We start from the raw sequence: 9,382 nt of genomic DNA on the forward strand, positions 1-9,382 counted from the left end.
GTCCCTTTGTGAAATTTTCATCTTTCATTCTTTCACCTTCCATGGTCTCCCAAACTAGCTCCTTGGGGTCTCGTGGCAAATACACTGTCTGCACCCAAGGTTTTGACTTCAGCTCTGCTTTCGGGGAGAGAGGGGCTCAGGCTAAGACTAATGGATACAAATGTTTGTTCAGCATTGCTCAGGTGTGTTGCTCTTAGTTGATGCAGTTTGAACCTTGGAGAAGCATCAGGAGGTTTTCCCACACCGCCTTAACCCAGTTACTCCCCACTTAAGGTCATTGTGCATCTCTTTATATATGTTCATAGGGATGGCTCACGAATGGATCATGCTCAGGGACCAGGCTCAGGGAAGGATCATGGCACTTATGCCAAGCAACAGGGAGCAAAACATCTATCTTAGCAGTTGTTTAAGGCTCATCTTTTCTCTTAGCTGAAAATCCACACTCAGATACTAGACTTTCAGGTACATTTTTGGTCTATGTGTAACCTTATCTTATAAGTTATATTGTATTCTTGTTGCCTGCATTTCTAGTTTTGTGCCAATTTCTCTGTTTTCCTTTATCAGCAGAAATCCATGCCTCCATTCTCAGGCAAGTGTCACTGATATTGAGACATACAAAATATGGACCTCCAAGAAATAAATACTCCCAGTAGGGAACATATGCACTGACAAAAGAAATTTGCTCAAATCTATCAAAATGTGTGTTCCCAAACCCAGTTTCAGAGTCATATTGGTCTTTATTTTAAATTCCCAAATCCTAAATAAACTATAGGCAAATAATAATAAGCCGAACAATATATTTCGGTGCTAGATGACAATATAAATTTATCAGATTAAGGTTTTCATTTTCAATTGCTCTTACAAGAAAATCCAATAGCATATTTTCTATCAATAGTACAGATATTAGGACTTCATACTGGGTTATTCATTAAATTCAGAGTCTCTCAAAAGTTGATGATGCAAGAAACTGATGATTTTAGAATAAAAGAACAGTGGTAAATGGTGAGAATGAAAATGATGGCTGTACTGAGTAGAGACTTTGATCGCAATACTCGAAAAGATCTAGACCCTCAACAAGTTGAACGATAGAAAGCAAATCCACATGTTGTTCTGTAACACGATGATTGGCAGCTACTGGAGGCAAAGTTGGTTGGACGGAAGAATCTGGATCCACAGCCCAGGGAAGGGAAGCCACAGACTCCATAACCCCGGGGTTTGAGGCCATGGAAGCCATAGCCCAGTGAGTAGCAGCTTCTGGATCCAGAGCTCAGGGAACTTCAGCTGCTGGACCTAAAGCCCAGACACCCAGCATAAGTTGTCCAACAAGGACTGCAGAGACTGGAGGGCCTGGGGCAGTAGCAGGATGTCTGGCAGGAACTGGACACCACAAGGGACATCTGGCACCTGATGGGCTCATAACAGGTCTCCTGACTGTAGAGAGAGGAGCCCAGCTGTCAGGTGCTGGGAGAGCAGAGGTCAGTGCTGTAGACCAGGTTGCTGGGGTGGAAGGAGCCTGGGTAGCACAAGTGGCCCCCAAGGGAGTGGAAGGAGAAATTTCCAGAGACGCAATTATGGGACATGTTGACAGGAGATGGGAGTTCAGCCGAGTTACTGTGAGAAGATTCTAAGTTTGAATGTCACTCCTGCACTATGGCATTTATATGCTTTCAGCAATAGGTGTGACACCTGTGGGGTCATGGGCCCTACGTTAGATTTCCTCTTTTTCATATGTGTAATTCGATAGTCTTCTCTGTAATTGCAGTTGCATTCGAATAGTTTTCCGCATTTGTTTTTATGGGTGCAGTATTTTGTTGTTATAGCCAAAGCCAATGGACTACTGCTGTGTCAGAAATGCTGACTCTTTTACATTAATGCACATCCCATCATGACCAGGAAGGCAACAAGACCAGGAAAGCTTTTCCTCTGGTTTATGCTAATCTGATTCCTGTGTATCCACATCTGGTTTTGCTGGTAGATGCTTTCCTCCTAAGAGTGGGGAGTGAGACAAAATCAATTTTCTTCTGGTACAATGGATCAGAGACACAGTTTTTAGCTGGATGGAATCCTTCCTGGAATGATCTGCCTTGTCAACATTCATTCCCATTCTCCAAAATCACTTGGTGGTAATCTGTTATGGCAGCAATAGAAAACTAATACACCAAGTATCACAGTTACATTGTGTCTTTAATCTGATGAAGAGAGACCAAAAATAAATAAAACAGAGACTGAGAGAGAAATGGCTAGAAACTGAAAGACACTTTGCTGTGTATGTAAAGATAAGATGACAAAAACAAAACAAACAAAAAAACAAAAAAACAAAAAACGGCTCAGTTGAAATAGTACCAGGGAAGATCAATCTGGGCCCATCTCTATTCAGCCAGGAAGGAATAGTCTGATGAGGGGAGGAAACAAATGAAAGTGAAACAGAGAAGGCTCAGGATTTTTTTTTTTTTCTATTGCACTAAAATTACTATCTGTTTCCTAATGTCTTTTTAATTAAAATTTTCAAAATTAGTATATTTTATGAATTTTCATATGTTGTTCCTTTGCAGAGCTGCAGTTTGAAGGTTTTTTTTTTTTTTTTTTTTTTTTTTTTTTTTTTTTTTTTTTTGCGATACGTGGGCCTCTCACTGTTGCGGCCTCTTCCGTTGCGGAGTACAGGCTCCGGACGCGCAGGCTCAGAGGTCATGGCTCACGGGCCCAGCCACTCCGCGGCATGATCCTCCCAGATTGTGGCATGAACCCGTGTCCCCTGCATCGGCAGGCGGACTCTCAACCACTGTGCCACCAGGGAAGCTCAGTTTGAAGTTTTTTTTTTTTTCTTTCCAGTTCTCTTTTCCTCTGCAGAACGTATGAATCTCTCTCTCTTCTCTCTTTCTGTCCCCACAGTAGCATTTTTCTTTCCTCCTTTTTCTGTGCTTAACTTAGACTTTCTCTTCTGTTTTTTCATATATATATATATATATATACACACACACATATGTATATATATATATACATATATGTGTATATATATATAGCCTCTACTTAACTACAGATTATAAGCTTAAAAACAAAATTTGCTAGATTTTTCATATTCTGAGAGTATAAACAGATACTTTCTAGTTCATTCACAAAATATTTAATGTTAGAATAAAACCAGTTAAATTATATTCCAGACTCAAGGAAATATAGTGTTATGGTTGATGGCAATATTTTCTTATTTTATTTTCTAATAAAACTGTTATAAACTTACAAAAAATAATAATGTTAAAAATATTGAAGTTTATCAATAAAATCTATGGCAACTGGGCTTCCCTGGTGGCGCAGTGGTTGAGAGTCCGCCTGCCGATGCAGGGCACACGGGTTCGTGCCCCGGTCCGGGAAGATCCCACGTGCCGCGGAGCGGTTGGGCCCGTGAACCATGGCCGCTGAGCCTGCGCGTCCGGAGCCTGTGCTCCGCGACGGGAGAGGCCACAACAGTGAGAGGCCCGCATACCGCAAAAAAAAAAAAAAAAAAAAAAAAAAAAACTATGGCAACTTTAAAAGTAACATAATGTAGACCTTATAGAAGGAAGAGGACCGAGGAAAGAAGTAAATACACCCAATTCAAATAGTTACTTGGTGAGTCCTTTATTTTCTGTTCTTCAAGACCAGAATTCATTTCTCCTTGCTTTGTGCCTCAACAAGTAGGTAAAATGTCTAATTGATACAATACTGTGGACACTATTCCTTCCCCATTTTTTCTGTTTTCAAACATAACTCTAAAAGTATTCTGATATTGGCCAAAGGGTACAAGATGTTAATTATACAGGATGAACACATTCTGCAGATCTGATGTACAGCCTGGTAACTATAGTTAATGATAACACTAATACTATTTTGTATACTTGATATTTCCTAAGAGAGATGATCTTAAGTGTTCTCACCACACGTACACACACAAATTGTAACCACATGAAGTGATGGATATGTTAGTTTGATTTCAGTAATCATTTCACAATATATACCTATAGCAAAACACCACATTGTACACTATATATATCAACTGTTATTTGTCATTTATACTTCAATAAAGCTGGACAAAATTTTTAAAATGTTTGAATATAAAATACCTGAGTTAAAAGGGGAGCATAAATTTATCTGGCAAAACTGGGAAATTGAGTGAATTTGTCTTCAGTTACTCCAGTTTCCTTGTTCAAGGACTATTCCCTGAGAAGAGGTAGTCTTCTCTTCCCTTTGCTCTAAATTGCTAAATTTTCATCTACCTTAAATTAATATAAATTCAAGAAGAATTTGTAAACTCCCTAATCGTGGACGAAATTAAGCCCAGAGATTATATTGTTTGTTCTACGTACCATAAACCTCCACCATTATTTTTGTTCTTTTTTTTACACTGAGTTATTTATAACAAAAAATGAGATATATATTTCATGTAAAATTTAACACTTTGAGCTGTGATCCTGTGACTTCTGATTTTTTAATTGCAGAGTCTAAACCCTTATGTTATGAACAAAGTTGTTTTGATATGTGAGGTGTGTTTCCAGCAGAATCTCATCCATAGTTAAAAGTTACAATGGTCGGCACCCAGCTACTACTCTTCTCCAAATGACCAGTCAACTTGTCACTAACCTGCTGGGGATCTTTCTTTTATTAATCATCTAGGTTTGAAACAATAAACAAAAGCCAATACTTCTTATATAAAGATCCCCTTTAATCACTATCTATTATTACCTATTAGCCACAAAATATGTTCTTTATTATTATCCAACATAGATTAGAAGTCTTTTGAATTCTGTGTTCTTAAAAATATATTCATTGAACAAAGATATCATGGCTGCCTTTCTTAAATGTGTCACATGCAATACTAAAGCACATTTCCCTTTGTAATATATTCTTGGTATTTTTCCCTAGGACTTTAAAATTACAATTTATTTATTTTTATTAAATTATGGTTGATTTAGAATACTGCATTAGTTTCAGGTGTACAGCACAGATTCACTTATAATGTACATATTATATATATATTCCTTTTCAGATTTTTTCTCTTATAAGTTATAAAATATTGAGTATAGTTCCTTGTTGTTATAATTACAATTTTACAAGGTGGAGAAACAACGAAGATTTTTCAGTAAATGTATTAATGAGGCATCCAAGTATTTTTCTATAAATTATCTGGAAACAAAGCTTGAGAACATGGATTCAAGGGCAAGTTTTTTACTTGGGAAGTGATCACAGTAAACACCTGCAGGGGGTGGGAAGATTGACAGGGAATGGAAGGAAAGCAGTACAGTGTGCATTACTAAGCCAGGCACCACTGTAGACATCTGGAGCTCAGTTCTAGTGGAGGATTCCCTGTGCAAGGGCTCAGCATGCCCTGGGAAGTGAAAGGTCCTTAGACAGAGCTTTACAGATGCGCTGAAGAATCAGCCTTCAGAATATACAGATGATTACCCAGGAGACATAGGCAGGGTATGGACAGCTTCCGTTGGGAGTGGGGTGTCACTTAGAAAAGCAAAGATGCAATAAATATGGAACAGAACAAGATAAGGTCTGGAAGGTTAAAACGGGATGAGAAAATCAGAAAGGTATGAAGGCACGTGGTGAGTGTAGGCCATATTGTAACAGTGTAAGGCACGGGAAGTGGTACGGGGGTGGGAGACAGGGTTAGAAAGAAAGGTTGATACTCACAACAGCAGCTTTAAATTCCATGACTTCTGGTGTCATCTATTACTACTTAAACTGCTGTAACAGACTTTTAAATGGTCACCTTCACTGTAGCTACTCCCTTATTTGAAATGCTCTTATGTATTCTAAACATAAATAAACCTTTCAAAATTACATAAAATTAGCAAGCTAATATTGTTTAAAACATTGAACAATTCCTTTCAATGAGAATAGAAAAGCTGGAGAAATTAAAAAAAAAAAAAATCTGTGTTTGAAAACTTCAGAGACATATCAAAATGTTCCAGAGTCACAGGGATACTATATGGGTCAGAACTGAAATCAAAAGAAACGAGCCTATATCTGGAGTTTGCTATTCCCTTCAAATTATATGTTGATTTTGGAAGTAGTGACTAAGAAGCTGAGAGAATTTTCATAAACTAACAGGACTAGAGAAATAAAATTAGAATTTTGGACTTACCAAAGAGTTGGGACCATGGAAAATATCCCAGACCATGGAGAACCAGTTCATGGAAGTAAAACTGAGTTGCTAATAGACAGCTTCCTATAAGAACTGAAGCCCAGGTTTGAATTCTCTCAATCCCTCTTTGGATTAAAATAATCTAGAATTCTGACATCTTTATCCTAACAGCCTTCCAAAAATATAAGCAAATCTTTCTGGAGGGAGATAAAGTCACCCAGGTTTTTAAAATATATATGAAATATCTATTACTCTAAAAATATAGCAGGAATATGAGAAAATAAGACTGGAACAAAACAGAACAGCAGAAAATAGAATCTGAAATACACAATCCATATAATGGACATGTCAAAATCAGACATTAAAATACCTATGTAAAGAATTTAACAATAGGAAATAGGAAAATACTATTATCAAGGAATAGTTATGTTTAAAGAATTAAAGATAAGATTGAAGATTTTGACAGAAAACTGAAAACTAAACAACAGAAACTAATTGAAATTTTTAGAAATTTACAAAATAATAACATTTGGAAAACCTAATTTATATGTTTTATCAGGGGATTAAACATTGCTGAATAGACAATTAGTGAATTAGAAGATGGAATAGAAGGAAATTCCCAAAGTAAAGCATAAAAAAACAAAAAGATTGAAAATAGAGAAAAGACTGTAAGGGGCATATATAACATAGTTTAATAGTGTATTTTGCTTATAATTAGAATCTCAGGGAAAAAAGGAAATAAGAATGGGACAGAAAAAATACTTGAAGAGACTATAGTTGACAATTTATCAAAATTGATGAAAGACATCATCTCACATGTGAAATAGTAATGAGGAAAATAAGAAGAACTGGCCTAAGGTTGAGATGGCTGAAAGATGATGGGCTTTAGCAAACGTTACCCAGAGACAGCCTGCAACAAATGCTCCAAAGCTGAACTTCCAAACAGTTTTCTTTAATTATTAAATAACTGAAATAATTTTATTTGTTAACCTGGGTTGGCATGTACAAGACAGAATGTTCAGTCTGAATGTTTTACTACCCACCAACCAATTAGTTTAATTCCAAAAATGTGTAAACAAGATTCAACATACTCAGATTACCTGCATTTTTCCCTCACTAGAATCTACCCTTTGTATTTTAAATCTTATCTTGCCTTTGCTTCTTTAAGACAAAGTTTAATGACTGTCTTCCTTACATTTAAAGTAAGCATTTAGAATGCTTAACATGCAAAACAGAGAAATGCATCTGGGAATTCTTTGACACACAGATTAAGGAACCATCACAAATTTCAAACACAATAAATACAAAGAAAAAGATGGCTCACACTGTCACACCAAAAAAAAATGACAATCTACAAAGAGAAATATACAAATCCACAATCACAACTAGAAATTTAATACTCTTCTTTCACTTCTGAAACAGATGACAGACAAACAAACAATAAGGGCATAGAAAATATTAACGACATGATTAGCAAATATGGCCTAAGTAACATGCATAAAACATTGCGGTCAAAACTTCAGAATATCAGTTATGTTCAAATGTCCACAAAGCATTTACCAAAATAGATCATATGCTTATCATAGTGGTATAAGCTAAGAAGACATAGCAACTAGAACAACAGAATTAACTAGTAAATCCTCATATATTTGGAAATTAAGCATTATGCTTATAAACAATCCATCCTCAAAGAAGAAAACACAATAAAATATAAAATATCAAAATTAAACTGTGCTTTGTAGGAAAGTTATAGCCTTAAATGCATACATTTTAGAAGAATGGCTGAAAATCACTGAATCCATATCCACACTAAGGAGTGAAAATTGGAAAGTACATTAATCCCAGACTAAGCAAAAGAGTGAACTAACAAAAGGGCAGAATTTACTGTTAAAAAAATAAGGAAATGGAGAATCAGTAACACCAGATAGATTCTTGGCAACAAATCCGTAAGGCCTGGAAGAGACATAGTTGGGCTGGCAAAAGTCACTCCATAACTTACTGTGTTAGTACAGGTTATTCATGAAGCAGACACCAAGATGGAATTAAAGGTACAAGGATTGTACTGGGAAATGTCTGTGGGAGAAAAGAGCTGGGAGAGGGAGTGAAGAAGGCTAGGAGATGTCAGACTTCCATACGAGTCTGACCAGAGTGAAGAAGAGAGGGAAGGACATGCCCCAGGTAGCCACAGATTAAAGGTAGTTCCTCAAGGCCATTGGAGAATCCTCAGTTGTTGGCCATCAGAGGATTCCATGTGTCTCTGCTATGCTCAGTCATTGCCTGGCAGCAGTCACATGAATAGGAAGGCTTCCATGCCAATGAAGTGCTAGATTTCAGACCATAGCATGGAGGGGGGGCCCTTGGTCAATCAAGCCTCCTGCAGATGAAGATCTGAGAAGTAAATTCTCAGGGCTGCTACACATACAGATGAGAATCTGTTGAGACTACAGGTCTCATATCAGATACACTGAATCTAAAACTCAATTTTTCCTTCCCTCATCTCAATATTTCTTAGCTCTTTGATTCTCTTCATAAGGGTCCAAACTGGCCTGCATTTGTGACTCTGTCTTGGTTCTGTCCCTCACTGTCACTATGTCTCCAAATAATTGTCCAAGTTTCTCTCTGGTTGTAGCCATCAGTGATATTAAATTTGTCCTGGCTGATATTTTTTCCTCTCCATTGTATCTGAGACACATGTGTAATAGAATGTAATAGATGCGCAATAATTTTGGAGAATGAGAAAACATAGGGACAAGTAAGGTCAGTATTTAATAGATTCCTCATTCAAGCCAAAGTTGCACCTTTGATCCATTGACAAAGAAGAGATATAATTTTATCTTATTTAACCACCATTTGAGAAAAGTGTTTTCTCATCATTGCCAGACATAAAACACACAAGGATTATGACAAGAGGAAAAGGAAAATGATGCTTATCTCACCATTTCCTGACTATGATGGGATAAGCATTAGTGTGAAACAGTCATAGCATTTCTGACATAGTGTAGTTCATTGGCCTGGGCTATAACACCAAAATTATAGCACCCATAAATACAATATGGAGAAAACAATTCCAACTGCAATTACAGAGAAGATTACTGAGTTACACACATGTAAACGAGGGAGCACAAATATGTAAAAAATGACCCTGTAGGTTACCACACCTACTGCTGAGAGTATATATATACACACCTGTCCAGAAGGTTAAATTCAAACTCAGAATCTTCTCCCTGTAACTCAACTGAGCTCATACCTCCTGTCAGC

General features: G+C 37.0%; 1 pseudogene; it reads right to left on the bottom strand.

The window, feature by feature from the left end:
* Positions 1 to 1,070: 1,070 nt before the first annotated feature.
* LOC132423986 (keratin-associated protein 13-1-like) lies at positions 1,071 to 1,580 on the bottom strand (annotated as a pseudogene).
* Positions 1,581 to 9,382: the final 7,802 nt, after the last annotated feature.

Source organism: Delphinus delphis, chromosome 4 (assembly GCF_949987515.2).
Source record: "Delphinus delphis chromosome 4, mDelDel1.2, whole genome shotgun sequence".
NCBI classification, from domain to species: Eukaryota; Metazoa; Chordata; class Mammalia; order Artiodactyla; family Delphinidae; genus Delphinus; species Delphinus delphis.